This window comes from Seriola lalandi, unplaced genomic scaffold (genome assembly GCF_002814215.2).
Source record: "Seriola lalandi dorsalis isolate HSWRI2012SDOR001 ecotype SW California unplaced genomic scaffold, Sedor1 jcf7180002052117, whole genome shotgun sequence".
Lineage (NCBI taxonomy): Eukaryota > Metazoa > Chordata > Actinopteri > Carangiformes > Carangidae > Seriola > Seriola lalandi.
Genome location: NW_019522670.1, coordinates 14,444 through 35,906, shown reverse-complemented (window position 1 = coordinate 35,906; position 21,463 = coordinate 14,444). Strand labels below are relative to the sequence as shown.

General features: G+C 43.0%; 1 protein-coding gene across 4 annotated transcripts in view; it reads right to left on the bottom strand.

Annotated features, from left to right (window-relative positions):
• mecom (MDS1 and EVI1 complex locus) overlaps positions 1 to 1,899 on the bottom strand; it is a 90,247-nt gene extending 88,348 nt beyond the window's left edge. For all 4 annotated transcript variants that reach the window (XM_023399729.2, XM_023399730.2, XM_023399731.2 and 1 more), the window contains exon 1: positions 1,555 to 1,899. The gene's annotated coding sequence lies outside the window, so the exon portion shown is untranslated. The remainder of the gene's footprint in view (positions 1 to 1,554) is intronic.
• Between the last annotated feature and the right edge of the window lie 19,564 nt (positions 1,900 to 21,463).

The window sequence follows — 21,463 nt, the reverse complement described above, 5'->3', positions numbered from 1 at the left end:
AATGCAGAGCAGTAATCTGTTTCCCTCCCTATATGACATTTAACTGCTTTCACACTCCCACCCCTCAACACTGCCCCCAGACACACACACATGCACACTCAGATCCCAGCTCCTCAGCTTTTTAAATACATATTATTATTCAAGCTCCCCATAAATTACCGCCGGATTAAAATTCATGAAACCTCTTTTTCCTTTATTTCCTTCCCTGGGAAAAAAAGAATAACCAAGAGTGCTTGTTCAACCAGCTGTAAATCTCTCAGGGAGAGACAGAGACTTTATATTTAGATTCTGAGTTTTTTTTTTCACTTCAATTTAAGATACATTTATATTTTGCGTCTCACCCGGTAGTTGATAATGAGGGAGAAGTTGTGTCCTGGAGAAATGTAATCCAGAGAGAAAAAAAAAAGGAAAAAAAAGAAAAAAAAAAAAGAAATTTATTTTGGTTTGGTGCGAGCCAAAACCACTGAGTCAGAGCTGATGGGCTACAGTAATGCTCTATGATGCAAACCCAGCGAGCACCAGTCCAAATCCAAAACTATTTATATGAGCAGAATGTTGATACTTTACCAACACGTTCTCAGTCGGCTTTAAAGTGCGGCATTAAAATTGCCTAAAAATGGACTTAGGGGATACGGAGACTATAGTAAGAGAATCAACGCTGTATTGAATCATCTTTTTATTTAAACCTGTGACTTTTCACTTTATGGACTGCATGGTCAGCGATTCTTAATGAGCTTGGTTCTGCCCGACAAAGGGACAAAGGCCTGAATATGAAGGACTAAATCCTCACATCCAAATTAGAAAGGATCTATTTTGGGAGACTAAATGAGGCTGATACTCTGCCAGGCCCTTCCTCCTGCTCTATAAAACCAAACTAGCCTGACACTGACAGAGACCACATCTAACCTTTGACCTTGTCCTGTGACCCTGCCTTCGATTTTTTGTGCCGGCTGACCAATATGTGATTTGCCAATGGCCGCACTGGGTCCCTAACCAGGATGAAGAAGGGATTTATGGCTTTTCATTTTAATTGAGTTAAGAGCACAACCTCGACTCCCTTTCTTTCAGTGGCACTGAGCTAACATTACATCACTGGGCAACAAACGACAACAACAGCTTTGCGGTCACTGGGCTAAATGTGAACATGACGACATGGGAGGAAATAAAAAGAGGACTGATGTGAATGCTACAGTGTATATTGGCCAAAGAAAACCCCTCTTGTCAGAAAGTGTGCTACGACTGGATGAGAAAACCTCGTGACTATAATTTTCATGTTTATATTTGAACCAAAGCGTAAGCTGCTCTGTTACAAGTACAGCAAATTTCTCTGACCTAGCAGACATGAAATATATCCCAAAACCATTGAAAAATGTGGTGCCCGCTGATAAAAATTCCCTCCTCTATGAATTCTTGATTTTCAACTGCAACACACTTAAGGAAACATAAGTGTCTGTCAGTATCTATGTGTACGAAGGTACTGACTCTGCAAAGCAATAATTTCAGAACACATTAACAATATGCACACAAACTCTTCGTTATCTATTATGTTCCTACCTCCCAGCCTTGAGAGGGGTCTCGGAGACAAGGCCTGTGCTCTCCTTCGTATGGTCCGAAACGCTCCCCGACGTTTACCTTCCTGCCGCTCCAGATGCCCAGGCCTCCTCCTGGAACTGCTGACTCCCGCAGTTCAAAGTCCAGGGGAATGGTCAAATCTTCTTGGGATAAAAAGATGCTCGGGTGTTGGAATGACAAGGAGTCCTGGGGTGAAGCCTCATCATCAGACAGCGGAGGGGACACTGGGTCCTCCGCCAGGGCCGAAGAAGGTGTAGGATCACCATCAGAGCCACACACATCGTCTAAGATGTCGGACGAGTAGAGGGCAAACTCATCATCACCATCACCTGTGAAAGAAATAGAAAGAGTCTCTATGTGAGGGTTGATGCTCACTGACATCTTTGTGATTGGTGGATTAACAGTTTATGTTTCCGGTCAGGAAACTGCCTGCACTGACAAAAACTCTAAAGAAGCTTCCTGACAAATGAGTGAAACATACAAAGTGGACATGTATTAACATGGTCAAATAGATAGCAACAGGTTTGACAATGAAAAAAAGTGCATTACGTAACAAAGCCTTGATCCTGTTTTGATTGAGCTTAGTAGTAAAGAGAACCAGAGATCATGAAGTAAGCACGCTTGTTTCTAATGTGTACTTGCTGGGTATGTTCTATAAGAAACACCCAACTCACACATTTAAATCAAAATCAAAATTTTAAATAAGACTTCATACATATGTCATAAACAAACAACAACAAAAAGAAAAAACCTGCAGTAGCAACATGGCATGTTTGCCATTTGGTTGAGCTGATGCCAAGGTGGGCGAGCAGGGTCTGCTCAGCATTGTACTGCTCTGACTGTTTTATGTTTCCTTTTCCTGAACTCTTTCTCCACTGTACAGTGAAAACAGAGGGAAGCACACCAGGGTTAATTGTGAATAGAGTGAAACAGGACATAGAAATACGACCCTTGAACCCACACTGGGCTTCTTCAGAATGGCACACGTGGCTGGTGGGGCTTAATGGTGGAAGAGGGACTGACTCATTCAGTGCTGACACAGTGCACAGGTAGAGCAGAGTAGAACTGCTCTCAGGTCTTAAGAGTTGAAAATGTTTGTCTCCTAAATGCAGGTAGGTAGACAGAAGCACAGAAATCAGAAAAAAAAAGCATACATTAAGAAGACAGGCAGAAAGACAAGTTCACATACAGACGGACAACAAGCTAATGAAGACGCCAGCCAGGTGTCACACGGTGAGACAGATAGACACTAAAAGCCGGAAATGATCCACAGGAAGCTGCCGCTCCCCCAGCGTGCATCTGTGGTGGGCTGTGCCTAACGCAGGCTGACAGGCCGAGGGGAGAGGGGGCTCTGCTAATGAGGCTCCACAACCCATCCCTGCGCTGAGGAACATTCCTGAAGGGCTGCCTGTGTGACACTGTACCGCTGCGCTGTCAGCCATGGAACCTTTGATCCACAAAGATACACACACACACTTCTTGTTCACTGGCCATGAAGTAACTATGCTTCTGATTGACTGAACGGGTCACTGTGATTGGCCACAGGTGGTCATAAACTAACCTGAAAGATTAACTCAAGACCTGGACAGAATCACTGAACTTTTTCATGTGCGCTCTCCTCCTGTTACAAACGTTGACACATTACTTGAAGCGCAAGATAAGCCAAGTGCATTGTATGTAAATATCCTTAAATGTGCAGCTTCCACTTTGGCAAGGTCGAAGCACAATGTCTGGTGAAAAGGAATGCAAAACTGTCAACTATTGCATAAGTAGTACATGAGGTGTTTTCCTCTGACAGTTAAATCATAATTCCTGTCAAAATGTGCGTTTGCTGTGGGGAAATAAACCTATGCACGAACACATTGTGCTGAATGAAATGTGTATTACAGATATCTGGCTGTGTTTTCTGTGTTACGCAGTATAGTGTGTGTGTATTTGACTACATCTATAACTTAAGTATTTCTCGTTGTCATTCCCTGCAGCAATACCTGATCACAGTGTCTGCGTATCTATTGTGTTTGACACACGCGCTGTGTGGGCCCAGCGTGTTTGAGGGTAAGTCTTTTAGAAACTCTGCTGAGCTGGGCCGGGCATGAAACCCTATGTGGCTCTGGGAGTCAATGTAATGATTTTCAGCACAGAGACTGTGTAACGCGGTTATAGTCTTGGATGTGAAGCTTGCCATATGGTAGAGGGACAAGAGCTTTTAAAGGTAACCGTATCCCTCCATTGCTGTTTCTCCTCTGACATTTCCCCCCTCACGCTGGTCTCCAAGTTTATATTTGATTTAGACCAGAAATTCCCCTGGTCCACTGGACTCAATGAGAGCATTTCAGCTCATAAACATATATGTTTCTGTAAGGTAAACGTTAGCTGAAAGCAAATATGCTATGTTCAGAGTTTTGAAAATTGTGGTTTCATGTGCAGATGATTGATAAGTCAAAGTCCGTAGCTCTGCTTAGACGTGTAGGGCGGCAGAGACACTGCACACAGACGATGAGATTGGAACGTTTGTTTGTGTGTGTGTGTGTGTGTGTGTGTGTGTGTGTGTGTGTGTGTATTTCAGTGTGTATCTGCATACTTAAAGCAAATAGTTCTGTTTGTTTGTTCAGCGATGGACATTACTTCATCATTACAAGCTGACGCCCTTCATCAAAGAGGGAGCTCTAAAAGAATTCTGGGTTGAGACGGGGAACTCCAGCTGGGAGCAGCATCAAGACTTTAACTACATTAATAACATAGATGACACATCGTGATAGTACAAGGAAGCACGTGTAAGGAAAAAAAAAAAAAAACTTTGATGCTGATGTATTCAAAAGAAAACACAAAAGATTTAGTGTAAAACAATAAGGAAAACAATATTATCTCCCCATCAAAATCACGCGAGCACACACGCACGCTTATATCGCATGTATTCAAATGCTCGCGCTAAACGCCAAATTCATTAATTTTTATTAAGAGGGAAAACATTTGTTCCCGGGGCTGCTATCTGCATGGGTGGAATGATTTTCACCTCTGCCATGAGGTGTTGGGCGGACTCATACATCACACGATTACCCCGAGCAGCGAGCAGGGCCGCCATCATCAGGGAGTGAATTAAAGATGATAGAAAGAGCTATTAATCACTGTGACAAAGCCCCTAATGGAGGTGTGACCCAGCCACTGCCAACGGGACGCCAAGGGGACGCACCCACGGGACAAATGGATACATATGTTTACACTGAGAAATAACCTACCTGTAGACATAGTCAACCCCTACCCCCCCTCATTTTGGCTGCACTTGTGTCTTTCTGGCTCTTACTCCATTGCTGTCTTTTCGTTACATTTTTGGTATATGATCTTTTTAAATCTCTGACAGCACATGACTGGAATTATATTAAAACACTTACGTTTAAAATACTGACGTTTTTTAAATAATCTGTAATGTAACACTGAATCATGGAAATACAGAAATTGGTATCTTTACTCACAAAATGCTAAAACCAAAAGAAAAATTTGTACATTTCAAAGTTTGATTAACTGAATTAAAATTTTCTTTATGTTCCACTACTGTATCTCTGCTTATAGTGTACAATGCCAGACAGGCTGTAACACCGTAAGGTGCAAGGTGAGAACATTATTCATCTACTTAGCCTGGACCCAATTCACAAATCACTCCATCTAGCCAGATCCAGAGGTCTAACACTTGACTGATGGGGTCTCAGATCATGAAATATGGAAATGAACTCCTCACCTTATGAGGACTGGCCCTCACGCTTATCTCTAGATATCATTTGTTGCCTGTGATAGCAGACAAATGGGACGGGGGGCTTACCCTTGTACTACAGGTCATACATAATCACACATGATCCCCTCCATTAGTCATCATCCAAACTCTGAAACTGCACCCTTCATCTTCTTCTGCTTCCTATCTATAGCTCTACACCAAGACATCATGAGTGTGTGTTTGTGCTGGTAGAAAGAAATTACTCTGCAACAAATGTAATATCTAGCGGTAGATATCCACTGAAAATAAAAGAACCAGAACCACAGTTGAAGTATAATTTTTATCACGGTCACTGCACTGTTGTTAAACCGATGCAGGTATTATTTAGAGAATTCAAAATATGTGGAAGGGATTGAATGGGGGGGGGCATAATTACTGTTATTGTATATTGAGTAATTTGCCTGAAAAACGAGGATGCCCTCAGGGAGACGTAGGCGTAGACATCTGGGAGAGACAACTCATTGTGACTCTATTCAAAAGAAAATAAAAAATAATTATCTTTCATTTGGTTAATTTCAACACTCTCACAGCTACTGCCAATCAGAAAATGGCTGCTGTTGATTTGCTAAGCACTCTTAATTACAGTGCATCATTTTGTGCCTAGATTCCCTCAGCAGGGTGTATAGGAGAGTGTTTGGAGCCCCATGCCCCCAGGAGAGGCAATAAGCTTCCTAATTAACTCTGTCTTTGTGCTTAATGGAGGCCTTAGCGCTGCTTTTGGGGAGTCTTTTGGTGCGTGGGTCCACTGGGGTGACTGTGGAACTGACTGATACACACCACAAAGATTCATAGCCTTAGGTAGCTGTATACACAACATTTTGGCCAGTTGTCCATAATTTATCATTTAGAATGATGTCATAAAAAAGTGACATTTTCAAATAAAATTGGACTTTTGTCAGTGTTGTTTTTCCCATTTTGTCTTTTAAATACTATAAAATATCCATTAAAGCAGAAATGGTAAAAAAAACAAAAAAAACAAACAAAAAAAAACCCTTAATAGAAAAGCAAAGTCGTGGATAAATGCTACCCAAATTAACCTTATTTTTAAAACATAAAAGTAGTTCTAGTAAGTTTACTTTCATGCTAGTATTTGCCTGTTGCTTTAAACTTTACACTTTAGCCTTTGATGTAATTTTGCAGAGCTGAAAAACTGCAACTACTCCTAGAATTAAGGAAAAAAACAGGTAATATTACAGGTACTGTATGTCAGAATGAAATGCCATACAGGCAGTTTTATTTACAAGTCTTCACATGCATATGCTCACAAACAGGCGCTCACAATGCACAGACTGTTTAAGCACACACACAGACCACAGAGTAACATGAGCTGAGCAGTCTTAATTAATGAGAGCATTGTCCATGTTTTTTCACCCCTGTGTTAGTCAACTACTCCCCATTCCAAATGGAAAACACTCCATTAAGGGCCCTGGGCCGAGTAACCAATTAACACTGCACAACAAACTGAAACTTAGAGCTGGTCCCTCTATGTGCGCGGACACACACACACACACACACACACACACACACACACACACACACACACACACACACACACACACACACAGACACCTAATTAATTAGCATTAGTTGTGATTAATAATGAGGGTCCTTTAATGGTAAATCTGCAGCTCCGATGGCAGGCTGACACAACAAAGGCGTCTGTGTGCGCAGCAGGATTTATCTGGGGAGCTGCTCGGGGATTTTAACATGTTTCTCACAGGCCTGACAAATGGCCTATTAATTATCTAATGTTGTCTGACAACAGCCGCTTGATAAAGATGTATGTTTGGACAGGGTGAGGAGGGGAAGATACTGCAGAGGAAAAGAGAGAAGTGTGTGCGTGGGAGGGAGGGAGAGAGAGAGAGAGAGAGAATGTGTGTTTGCATAAAAGAAGAAAAATAAGTATGTTAGAGTTAGCGGAGACTTGCACTGATTCATGCAATTGTAAGCTACTGAGTGACACACACACACACACCTTTTATTGAAAAATTTGTCTCTACTTGATACATTTGTATTTAAAGACAAATTGCTTTGCTTCTACTTCTGCGGTTGTTTGGGATAATCAATATGACGGATTAACAAACTACATTTATTTTTAATGAAATGCAAATGAATGAAGTCCTGATGAACACAGAGATGGATGTGCAACACACAAACACACACATACACAGTTTACGTCCTAAAACCACAATCAATATCATCAACGAGGAAGCCTCCACATCAGCCCAACCACTTCATATCATTAACTCTCTAACAACATGGAGCATATGGGCATGTCTCTCTCTCCCTCCTCCCTCCATCTCTGCCCCTCTCTCTGATTCAATCTCAGTCCTGACTCTAATTTGCAGAGTTTATCTCCTGCCTGTATGTTGACAGGTGTTCCTAAGTGAGATGCCAGTTGCCAAACGATTTTTATGATTGGTTTAGCCCCGCATTTGGCCTAATGAGATAGGATCCCAGTCGGACGCTAACTCAAGCCTGTCAAATGTAAAGCAAACAGAATAACAACCCAGCGCTCACATTGTTTCCACAAGCCATACATCAGCCGGGGGCTTAGAGGGAGGGCCCTCCGAATCACACACTGACCCCGGGATAGAGAAGATGAGAGGAAAGAGTGGGAGAAATCGGAAAGAGGGGGGATAGAGGATGAGAGGGGGAAGAAGAGGAAAAAGCTGGGGAATAGGATTATACTTTAAGTGTGAAGTGGAGGTGTAGCGATTTGGTATTTTGATTATTGTAACTATTTAAAATTAGGGAAAATAATGTCCTTGTGACCATGCATGTTTGTGCCTCTCAATATGCTGTAAATTTGTACGTTGAGCAGAAAAATCTTAGTTGTTGCATGTGCTTATTGTGTGCGTGAGTCAGTGATGTATGAGTGTGTATCATCTGCATATACACACGTCTTTGAAAGCATTGATTTGGTTTCTTCTTTAACATGACGTACAGAGAACATGTTGACAAAGGTCATTAATCCCATCGTCTCTTCTGTCTTTGCCTCTGATTCAATCCCAACTCAGCACCCTGCTACATGTCACACATCCTAAGCTTTTTGATTTGTTTGTTCTGGTTACCTGTGCCATTCCTTCCATCGCTCTTCGTGTTCCTCCATCCCCATCCCTCTATCTTTTTAGACAGCAACAACAGCAATATCCCTCCCCCCACCAAAGAAAAAAGAAAACAACAACTCAATACCGAACACCACAGAAAGGTGACACACCAATCTGGAAAATATATTTGACAATCATCAGAAAAAAGACACTTTGTGGAAAGCTGCATTTAAAAGTAAAAGTAAAACCAAATGTTTATTGCAAAGCTATACTAGTAACAATACATGTCAATGCAAACATGCATAGATGAGCATTCTCTCTCTCCCTCTTTCCTCTCTCCCTCTTTCATGTCATGGCTAACTGCCATTGGGCCCTAATATAATTATGGCTCACAGTTGTGCACATTTGAGAAATTGATTCCTTTGATGAAATGTGAGCGAGGCAGGTCTGGGCAGAGCAGAGAGAGACGTATATATCCAGAGTGGTTGCTGCCAGCCGCCTCCCCCCCTCCCCCCAGCCCTATGGAGGGCCCCCTGGGTACCAAACCGCCAGCTCAACCTGGCCCAGTCGTTAAAAGAAATGATAGCATATGTGCTTTGTTTAAGTTTGATGTCTTCATAATGCATTACACAATTAGATTGATTTGACAATTTCCATTATACTTGATAAAATATTTATGTAGGCCTGAGGATGGTAGTTCTAATCAAAAGGGGGCGGATCTGCAGTGCAGATGGGAGCTCTGGCCGGTCTGCAGTGAGAAGGCCATCAGTCAGTTAAAGCTGGGCAAAACTGCAGGCAAATACAACCTGACTACTTGAAATTTGTATTGGTAACATAAAAAATGTTATTTTGTAAGTCATGCAACCAAGCTTGAGCACATTCAAGTGTTTGACATGAATAATCAGGCACACCTGATTGGAATCAAATGCATGAAGCCGTACTGTATATCAGTGACTCAATAACCTTGTCCCCACATGTTTGCATTGTGCACTATACAAACACTGAACGCTACAGAAGAGAAAAGCCTGGTGGGCATTGAGCACATTATGCCGTTGGCCACCCTCCCAACTGAAAATTTTCCATCAAAGACAATTTTTGGCTACACAAATTTCCGGCTACGGCACATTAGCTTTAGATATGCCTCAGTTGAAACCTGGAAAGCCAGTGTCAACACATACTGTATATTGGCACAGGCAAAATTATATACTGCTGTTTGTTGTTAGACCTGTAGCTTAATTTGTCCGGTCAGAGGGTTGGATCACATAGGATACTGTACAATATCTACCTCATATGACCTACATAACTCATATGTGAGTTCAACACACTCACAAGTTATTATAAAGTATCAAAGTCCAGCTCTAAACTTTTCTACCTTGTCGCTCTTCCTCAACTTTCTGTATCTGTTTTGTACATTAAATAAATAAATAAATAAATCAGTTTAAGTAATAAATTCAAACCGCTCATTCTCAGGGGTGAGTCTCCTTCACTCTCATTCTCTCTTTCTTTCTTACATGGGATATCTCACTCTGTCTCCCTTTTCTCACCTGTCTCCCCTCTCTCCCCCACTGCTTTCGCCCCCTTCTACCAACCTCTCAGTGTGCACAGCCACCCCACATCCATCACAGCCCAGAAATTTAAGGAGCCAAATTGGCCTCATCTGTCTCAATGTTGGATGCAGATGGAGTTTCTTCTGCTGAGGGAGGTGCAGTTAGTCACCCCTGCTGCCCCCACCTCTTCAATCTACTGCCTTAAAGCCAAGCCAGCCCGCGCCACTCTCCACACTATAGAGCCACGTTATGAGGCCGGCTGCTGGGACAAAGAGGGCACAGCGGTGAAGTGACCACTACACTGACCACACACACACTCTGCATCATTCACTTTTCTCTCAATCACATTTTTCTTTCTTTTTCTTATTTTCCATCTAGACTTCATTCTTACTCACTCCCTCACTCTTGCTTACTCATATTGCCAGCACACACACACACACACACACACACACAAGCGGTGGTGGCCATAGCGCAGCCTGCAGTAAAGCAGCCTGGTCAGACCTGGCTCGTTAATAAAGGCCCTAAATGAGGCAGCATGCATAAAACATGAAGCGCCGCGTGCTGCCGTAATGAACTGCTGCTCCATAATTGCATCTCAGAGCCGTAAAATGAAGACAAAATATTTGAAGAGGGATTCTGTCACCTCTCTGCAGACGCAACACTAATCACAGGCGTTCTGCGGGGCCCTCGGGTTCTCCCCCTGACAGAGAGCAGGGGCTAAACGCCCAGGGTGGCGACATTGGTAACACCCTCCAACTAATGGGACATAATTGAATAATTGCTGATTAGAAAATAGGGGGAGAGGTAATAGTAAAGCAGTGTCCAGTGTGTTATCTGAAATTATCCCATTGGGAAGAACAATATGATAATATAGCAGAGGAAGGAATAACAAAAAATTTAAATCTACATACACCTAAAACCTACTGGGAAATGATTTCATTAATTTAAGGGTCACTTTACGCTTGAAATTATTGTTAAGGGATAATATATGAGATGGTGCAAAATCTGGAAAAGAAAAGCGTTGTTTATACTTGTTTGGGGAACCAGGTGGATGACCATATTAAGATAATTCAGCCAGGCAATCTGTTTGTCACAGGAAACTAAACTGAACCGACCAACAAAACCATCCAAGTGAGAAATTTATTGAGAAATAATAAAATAGAAATAAAATAAAATACACAAACCAAAGAGTAATGCCTAAAGACACACACACACACACACACACACACACACACACACACACACACACACAGTGACAAGCTCAGAGACAGACAGGCCCCTAGATGAGAGATTGGAGTCCCACCCAGGGGTGTCACCCAGACAGTTAGAGAGTTGCTGTAGTGACAGGGTGGTTGCTGTGACATAATGAAGGTGCTGTGGTTGTCACAGGGGGTCAGTGGTGATCACACTGCCCAGCTGAGGGGGGGTTAGGGACATGTATAATGAATCCCACCAATGACAAATGGCCCTCAACTCAGGGCTGAGGCATCTGACAAACTCAAACTCATCACTTGGACACCTTAAACACACACAGGCAACAACAGACAGACACAACACAAACACACACAGATACTCCATAAAGCAACATAGCATTTGACAATTTAATTATCTACACTGTGCAGTCATAGTGGTGCTGAACCTGCATAGCTCTCCCATCTCTTTTAACAAGCTTCTTCTTGTGAATGAACCTCTGGACCTTTAAAAAGCCCCGCTTCCCATTTCTTTGCTCAGCTACATTTAATGAGTCTTTTCTCTCACCTCTGGCAGCCTCTCGAAACTGTTGAAAAAGGGCCCTTAATTTTGCTGTTGTGGCACTACAGTGGCAAGTCAGAGGTTATCAATACAGGCATTGTTTCACATGCACAATGGGCTACATGAATTCAGAAACCCCCCCCTCTACAAGTATTCGGATGCGTGAGCAAATACAGACTCTGAGAAAAATGTCTGATACAGATTCAAGACAGCAGGCCTGATACTCATTTAACAAGCTGAATTCAATCAGAAGCAAGGGCTGGTGTATGGCAAAGAAAGAAACAGTATTGGAAAGCGGGAGTATTTTTAATGTGACAAGCTGACCACCTACTACCAACCTGACATCTTCCATTTAATATTTTCAGATACGAATAGACTTTGTCTGAGGGTTGCTTTTCCACTCTCAGGGTCTGCCTGCCTCGAGCACTACCGCAGCAGCAGGCCAATTCCACCTTAACTTTGTTACCGAACTTGTTACATACAATAATGTCCACGGCTACAGAGACTTTCCAAACCACAGTGCGACATGTGGAATAGACCCGGGCATGGAAAGGTCCTGGGGAGGATGTTTGTTTAATGATTGTTGGAAGGCTAACATTCAGTCCTGCGCCCCGAGCAACAAAATCCCCCTCGGAGCACTGAAGCTGTTTATGTTATTTGTTATGGATGTCAATTTCCCTCTATTTAGGAGGTGATTTAACTGGACAATACAGTAGGATTGCGCTCTTGTGTGGGGATTGTTGTCTCCCTGTGTAGAACGCCGCACAACTCTGCATGACACTGGACATAAACAGTGTGGGTCATTGTCAAGACTGCAGGAAAATCTGTCACTACAGTGAGTTGTGTGAGTTGTGTTTAAAGTTGTATTACTTTAACATTTAAATGTTCAGACCTGGTGATTTAAGACTATACTGTGATTTGAATATTATTAAATTCCATAATAATTTCTGTTGTAATATATGAAATGCATATCTGAATTTGCTAAGAGATAATAAAAGTATGTAGACCAGTCAATTAATGCATTAATTGGATGACAAATGTGCATTACAAAAAAACTTGCATTAATTTTCTTATATTTTGTATTATTCAAATTCTTCTTTCGAATTTGACACAGTGAAAACCAGCAGGCTGTTTTATTCTTATTTGCATTTTACGCCTCCAAAGGAATGGAAGTATGTGAGTGTGTGTGTGTGCTTGAAGGAGGGTAGGGGCGAGACATTAATGGAGAGTGACAGCTGCCAAATGACAGTGAGATTGAGGTGGGAATGCAGAAGGACAGTGAGGGACAGAGAGGAACATGACAGTAACAGCAACTCAGATTAGACTGAGATCACATACACGAGTGCGCGCGCACGCGCACACGCACACGCACACACACACACACACACACACACACACACACACGCACACGCACACGCACACGCACACACACACTCCAAAGAACATCACGATCCTACTCTGCGCTCAGTGGGGTAGATGGGAAATGCGGTCCTGTAACGAGTGCTCAGTGTGTCATTCAGACAGATGAGAAGGATCACAGAAATCCCCCGTTTCTTCTTCCTAATTCAAACAAACAGGGTCTCTAAGCAGAGCCACATGGCTTCCCCTAATGACTGACATTTTGTTTAAGAACTATCCATAATGACCTGGTTTGAATTTAAAAACTTGGTGTTTATTTCGCAATGAGCTGCCAATATTCACCAATGCAAAATTCCAAAGTGCTTGAGTGACTTGAGACTGTTGACTTCATGCTTTTTCTCTCTCTTTGGTTTTCCTGTTTTGTACATATTTGGAGTGGCATGACTGTGGAATTAATGACAGATTGCCTGAACATGAACATGTTAAGCATAAAGTAAAACAGATTATCAGGCGATCTCTTACGCTCATGAATTTGATTTGGTGTTATTTCTACAAGTGGGCTCTAATCCTTGGTATACTGGACTTAAATTTCACCAAAATATGGTTCTTATATTCCTGAAACTGTAATTCTTTATATTTGACAGCTTCATTGAATAAAGGCAAATTAATCATATTTAATTATGTCTAACATCTTATTAGATTTATGTAAAGAAATGCTGACTTAATTTCAGAGTGATCATGTATGAAAATGCATGAAGTTTCAACACAAATGAATACATTTCAAAAATCTGACATCAAATCTTAAAGACGCGATAGGTACATGGCCAAGTGCAATGCAGGTGCCTTTATACCTCCCCCATAGTAGAAAAGCATTTTTATAAGAACTGCATTGACTAGGGAAATAAAGCAATTACAAATCACAACAGCACAAAGATTAAACTTCTTTTGAGCCACTTGATACATCGACAATCCAGTAAAACGGGCCAGAATGGAAAGCATCCCCCAAAGACATTAAAGTGTTGCAGCCAATTAATAATCGCCTCATTTTAACCTGCTGCATGCACTCATGCAGCCAAAAATCAATCAAGGTCCACTTTTTTCATATTGATGGACTGTGTAGAGTGAAAGAACGCTAACTCTAAACTAACAATGCCACAACCATGTACATAGATGGAAATCAATTGTAATTAAAACTGAACAAGTGTTCCGCTTTATACACTCAAAGAGTGCATTGGTCATTAAATACATTTTCATCAGTTATCAGTTAAAGGTTTTAAATGAAGTCCATAGCTTCTGCCTCCTTTGGGATAGCACTCAATGCCTCCACACTTGCGTTGCAAATTTTCCCGTGCTTGCTTTGCAATCAAAAGGCAGCTAAATTAAGTATCAAACAATTTAATGTTATGTGTCACTCTCCAAAACGATCTGTATTAGAAGCACTTAATTAAACTTTCAAATTCAAATGTACTAATCAGTTTGCGGCAGAGTGGGCGCTTGTTTTTCCCACATGAAACGCCACGGCTGGCCAGCCCGGCCCATTGCCTGCTCATTAACATGAAGGTGTGATTTGCATTTCCTGATGGACTGTTCCAGTTTTTAATATCCCTCTTTCTGCTCTTACATCAATCATGGAGGAGGGAGGCCACCATAGGCCACTATTAACCCTCCAAATCTGCCACAAAACAAATATTACAAGAGTTCACTAATTTGGAGATCAAAAAGCCACTTGTCCATTATATAATTGAAATGAAGGTGGAGTGTTGCACTTCTGAAGAGCTCTATAATTACCAGCTGTTAATTGCACACTTGTGGTGTCTCACTTTTAATTAAAAAGAGCGGCTCGTTGCTGGACGATAAGCAATGGTGGAGAGGCAGCGGTTTAATCAACAAAGCGAGAGGAATTTGTTTCTGCTGTGGCCAGCAGCGGGCTGGAGAAATCTTCAAATAACCCAGGGAGATTAAAACGTGTCCATTAGGACCAGTCAGGTTTTATTTGGGGTGGCAGGAGCGAGGTGCATTTGAAGTCGTCCCGCTGCAGAGTCCTCAGCGAAGCGCGGCTGGGGGTGTGGGTCTAATCAGTCCACTGCTGGCCCTGAGCGCTCAAGTGGAGGAATTGGACCCTGCTGGTGGTGAGAGTAGGAAAGGAGAAAAGGAGGGAAAGAAGGATGGAGGGAGGGTGGGTGCAAATGAGAGAGTGGGGAAAAGCACCCCCATCACTCTCCTTCTCCTCCTCTCTCACTTTCTTTTCTCTCTTTTCCTGCCTGAGCCTGTTAACTGACTTTATTTTGTGACTAGTGTCACAATGAGTCAAAAACTTTAAAATACATGTTTTGCTTCTCAAACTGCCTGTTTTGCTTCTCAAACTGCCTGTTTTGTTCGCACATTAGTCACTGAAAGACGGCCTTGCTGTACAAGCATGAGATATCTCTCCAGGATGTGTCAGTGCCCTTAGACAATACATATTCAAGCACCTATTTCATGACCTGTTGAATCATGGCAGCACAGTATAAACCAAGCAGAAAAAAACGACTTTAGTACTTGATAGTCCCAACATGTGGCTATAACTCACACAATGTTTATATGAAAGAGACAGTTACGTTGGTCAGCAACTCTGGGCTGCTGCCAGGCCTCCAAAAGCTCTCGGTGCACCGCATACAGTACATGACTACCAGAGTGTGATAACCTCATCCACCCTTTCTCTGACCCCTCCGCTCCCTTACTGATAAAACTGTCTGCCAGGAAGTGTCCTTCGCTACACTTCCTCCCTCTCATGCTCAATCAACACCTGTCACCACGGTGATCAGTACCATGACGTGAACCCAGTGCCTGAAGTGGCTGCTGCACATCTCAAAGTGGTGTGCTGATTAACTCACAGAAATCCCACCTTTGTTATTGCCTCTTAGATTAAAACTGAAATATGCTATACATCAAATTCATCAAAATTTTGATCCAAGAAGTAATAACAGAATCGCTAGGGGCTTCCCAGACCCCCTGAGTGTCGCAACTCTTTTAGATAAAGGGCTCTGGGTTTATCTAAGGAAACAGTCGCTGGGGCGAGGATGGTCTGGCCTCACTGACAGATTAGTCCAGCCCAGGCCCACTTCCTGCCTGCTGAGGACACTAATTAGAAGGAAGGACTGACACCACAATAAGAGCTGACAGTTGAGTGCACTTAGTCCAGCTTCACACAATCCACCACTGTATTAGTACAGCAGCCACGCCAAGCCATAAATTTCATCACATTAGCCAGTGCTTATCTGATGTGACAAAGTTAACCTGGATGTTGTTTAGACAGAGAAGTACAAGGGCAGTTCTGAGAAAACTGTGAGGGTGCTGATTTATCAGTGGAAGTATGTGAAGTGTTTTATTTGAAATTTTATCAACCTCACCTCCACCCACCCACCCTCTCTCTCTCTCTCTCTTCCTCTGGCCTCCACCCTCCCTCCTCACCCCTCTCTAGAAACACACACACACACACACACACACACACTGACGGAGACAAAAGTCATTGTGAGCCTGGCCGGTTCCCAGTGTTAATGACATCCTGTTTACAAACATGTTGAGCAGTGTCGCAGGGGTCATGGTCACTCACACCCTCACACTCTGTCTGTCTGAGTCTTATATCTTATCCCTCTATTCAAATGACCTTTGGCCTAATGAAGCATTCAACATCACTACCCCTGGGAAAAAAATATGAACACTCAAAAAGGATGTAGCTGGCTTGGCATCACTCTGCAGCAACAAACTGAACCAGAGGCATGTACGTGCATAAAACAATGAAAGAATAAGTGTGAAAAACGCTTGCCACACACACCTGAACTAACCTTGCCACACACACACACACACACACACACACACACACACACACACACACACACACACACACACACACACACACACAAGCATCGCTATTATTATAATCCCAAAATCACCAAATGAAGGAAAAATATGCTATTACCCAAAGGGCAAATTTACAGTATAGTTACATGTACGTGCATGTAATAGGCTGAGCTGTTTTACAACACCAGCATGAGCTGAGCTATTGTTTTATTTTGAGAGGTGCTGGCTGTTATTGGATTGTTTTACACTAGCCGGGAGAATTTTATTCCAGAGGCACTCTGTGTGGTGTTGAGTGTGTTTGACTGAGTCAGAGGGAAAGAGAAGGAGAGAGAGAAGCGTATCTGAACATGTGTGCTACTCATAAGCTTGTGTAACAGCATTAGGAGTGCGTCTTGTGGCTGGTGAGCTTCTGTTGATGTTTACTCATCAGGAAGCTAATGTCTCCCCCGCAGAGGGCCAGCAGGGGTCCTCAGGTGCTCAGGTGATCGCTCCGCACGCAAACCCCAAAGCTACACCAATGAAATCTGCTCTGCTAAATATTCAACATTATCACAGAATCAAAACTTTTAAAATCAACCCACCGTGATTCTTGGTTAATTCAGTGTCATTTTCTGCATAATTACCTCATATAGTGGAACAATGTTGCATTGTGTATCCACTGACTCCTCTACACTGTGTTTGTCTCTTTCTTATGCTTCTGCGTGCATTGCTCAGTGGTGAGTGTGAAAGTGAAAAAGCGGGCATTTTCTGGGGCTGTCTGTGGTTGTGCCAGCGGGCGGAGCAGTACGTCAGCACGGGTCGTATGCCACAATGTGCCTGTCAGTCCATTGGACGTCCCAGAGGAGAAGGTTAAGAGGCAGCCCCCACCAACCTTACCCATCCATCATCATGACACCACAAGCTGCAGTCATGGGAAACCCACCACTGGCCAGTCACTCTGGACGAGAGTTGGAAGGGGTAGGGGGAGACAGGAGTTGCCATCCATTAAAAACACATTGTTTTGTTTATTATAACTAGTTAATGAGGTTGAAGTGAAGCCTCGCTTTGTTTTTCAAACACTTCCAGAGGGGATTTGGAGGCAGACAGGCCCGTTGCTGGGTTCGGGCAAAGCAACTCATAAGGGCCTGTGTGTTTTATAATGGATGTCTATAGATTTTATGAGAGTGGAGTTGGCCATGTTAGGAGTGAGATCCTTGGTTCTTGTAAAACGAATCGTTTTTTAGGGCTTTTTTCCATATGCTGAGCTCAGGCTCTGAAAATGTTTTCTTCTGCTTGCCATCCTGTCTTCCTTTTCTCCAAACCACTCCGCTCCATTTTCTACCGGCCCCCCAGTTCATGAATCCAACAGAAGTCTTGTTTTTGACTCTACATCCAACATCAACATCAACATACATAATTGCTTAACAGTGTTGGCCAGCAACTGTGTACCCCTGTGTCAATCAAAATAAAATATATGTTTAAAAAGAAAACAAAACAAAAGAAGTATTACATCTTTTGACAATGGGAACTGGTATTTCTGGTCCATGGATGATGTATTTTTACAAAGCATAAAAAACAAAGAAAGCAAGAAGACTATTTCTCAAAAGTAGCGTGCGTTAGCAGCATCAGTGATGTCTGGAGCCAGGGGCCCCCCTGTCTCCCTGTCTGGTGGAGATATGAGAGAGGGCTTCCTCCCTGTCCGGCCGCAGCAGGGGCCTGGGCTGCCCACTGACATGCCTACTTTAATTGTTAGTATTAAATCACTTGCACTTAAACTGCAGATGCTATCTGCCAGGCGTTAAGATCTTTAACAGTAGCGATTGAGCGCTACAAAAATGTGAAACACCCTGGAGTGACAGAAAGATATTCAGCCTCACCCACACAGAAAGTGAGATGTGTACATGTACGCAGACATGTTGTCAGATTAAACAAACACACACACAAACACAATGGAGTCCTGTATTGCCCTGATTGTCAGTGGAGTGGACAGACAGGCAATTGGACTCCACCCTACTCTGACTGCGGGCCACCCGTCAGTCACCACGCACACCGCACCACCAGCCACACCACGAGCTGTTTGCTTTAGGAAGGCGGCTCAAAGCCAATTAAAATACACTTAGAGCCATGTCCGACTTGTGTTTGGAAAGATAATATATGTCCAGGAGTCCAGTCAACACGGTGTGAGCAAGCAGGCAAGAGGGAAGCACTCTGCATCATTGTCTCAGAAAGCACAGCGTCATTAATGCACAGACAAGATACTTATCTTGACTCTAAGCTAAAGCTGAAAAACAGGCCTGCACTTGATTCCAATTTTTATCCCCTCCAGAAAGAATAATATTATCTTTGATTTCATGGTTCAGCAGATGTTTATACTGCTTTAAAAATATCTGCCTGCACATTAAGCAATGTATAGATATCATTTTAACTGTCAAAACAGGATCAGTGGCGCACTGTAAATGGAGGTATTTCTCCTACATTCTATAAAAACGAGGCTGAGAGTGTGACTGAAAACATTCATCATCAGAAATTAGTAGCCTAATATACAAATCTGAAACATATGGGCTTACCATTAAAAGTGAAAATACATACGGAGGTGGACAATAAGCAGGGAGTGAGAGAGTACTGAGACACACACACGCACACACACACACACACACACACACACACGCACACACACACACACACACACACGCATGCACGCACGCACACAGATGCAGAGGGCAGAGGCTGCTGATATGAGTGGTGGTGAGTGGTGAGTAGAGACGGGAGCTCCATGTCTGTTCAGTGTGTTTTAAGAGTGTTTAAATGAGTGAAAAGTCAGTTATGGCTTCCAGATGGGGGCCGGTTTGATCCGGATCATTCTGACAGGGCTGGACTTTGATGTGCTGCTGCCTATTACTGACATTACAGGGAGACAGGCATATTTCTCCCTAATCACTTCCAACTCCTCCACACCAGTCCTACGTACGGCCTGCACCGGCTGGCCACACCAGGACTACAGCGGGAGTCTGTGTGCATGTATAAATGCCAGTGTGTGTTTAACTGCGTGTGAGCCCAGCTGTATGCGTGTGCTGTTGTGCTATCTGAAAAAACTTTGTGGCCCACTACTATACATGCGTAAAGTGTGCAGATATAGATTTGTCTCATGTAAAATAAGCAGTAAAATTAGCAATATTAACATAAACATTCATACCAGAGCCTGCGGTGACCCAGCTTGTCTGTGTTTGTGCTCAGGTTGTATTTCAGCCTGACTCTGAATGTCCTCCTGACATTTCATCATAAACTCTCAGTTTCTAATGAAAAGCTTAGGAGAGAACAAGAGAGCCGAGTATAATGGCTTCATTTATGCTGAGGGGAGCATTCCCCTGGAAACATCCATCTTGTCAGGCAGGTTAAATATAGTCCAGACAGACGGACAGAAGGGAATAATTCCTCCACTTCCCTCTCCACCCACACTCCCCAGTAAGCCCAGTGGAAGTCATTTCTCAGTGACCACAGAGGAGGAGGACCAAAGGGGAAAAGGAGCGTCAATCTGCCCTTCACTGCTAACTCCGTGACCCTCTGAGACCACCCCTCTGCTACCCCTCACAAGTCTCCTCTTCTGCTCCTCCTCCTCATCTCCAAGTTTTTGGGGGACTGTGGAGAGGGATGAAGAGTGGAGGAGTGAATCAGGCCGAAGTTCCCCTCTTTATCTCCCAAAGGCAGGGGAATGCCAAGGGGCCAGCGCTTTGGAATCCGCTGTTTTGTCTGTCTCTTGGGGAAAAAGCTGGGCTCAGTCCACTTGGAGTAGCACAGGGAGGTATTCAGAGCAAAGTCTGGAGGGCCCTTCAGCTGACAATGGTGCAGCCTGGGGACAAAGTGAGTCCTTGATGGGGGCTCTGTGGAGAGGTGCAGGTGTCTGAGGTGAAGAACAGTCTCTCAGGCATGACCCACTTATCCAAAGGAGCTTCTCTTCTTCTTCTTCTTCTTCTTCTTCTTCTTCTTCTTCTTCTTCTTCTTCTTCTTCTTCTTCTTCTTCTCCTTCTCCTTCTCTTCTCATGTTACTGTCCCTGATCACATTCCTCCAAACAAGACCTTCAGATTCTTAAAATATACATGTAAAATGGCCATACCAATGTTTCCTCTATATACATTTTGCAGTGGTGGGCCGCTGTTGCAAAATTATTGCCACTGCTGCTTCAGAATCGTACAAAATGTCATGAAGTCACAATTACACGACTTTGCTTGGTTCAATCGGCTTTCCATACTATCCATAGTAGCTGAGTGTTGGTCTTGGTGGTTAAAATGACAAATCAGTTGTCACTAATGTTAATTTAGTCAGCAACTTGATGTCAGGCCTAAATTAAACTTGGCTGTTGTTGGTTTGTGTGACCTCTGCACGCCACTGTGTCAAAGATAGTTTGTGAGGGAAGAAGCTCCACTCTCTAACACCACTGTACAACCAGAAATGTGAGCGTTTCTTTAGTTCATACAAACAGAGTGAGATATCTTCTTCTCAGTAATCTAAGCTGAAGTTATAGACTGTATTTTTACTACTGTATTTTTATATTTTTCGCCGATGCCCCTGCTGCTGAAAAAAATCCTAGAGTAAACACTGC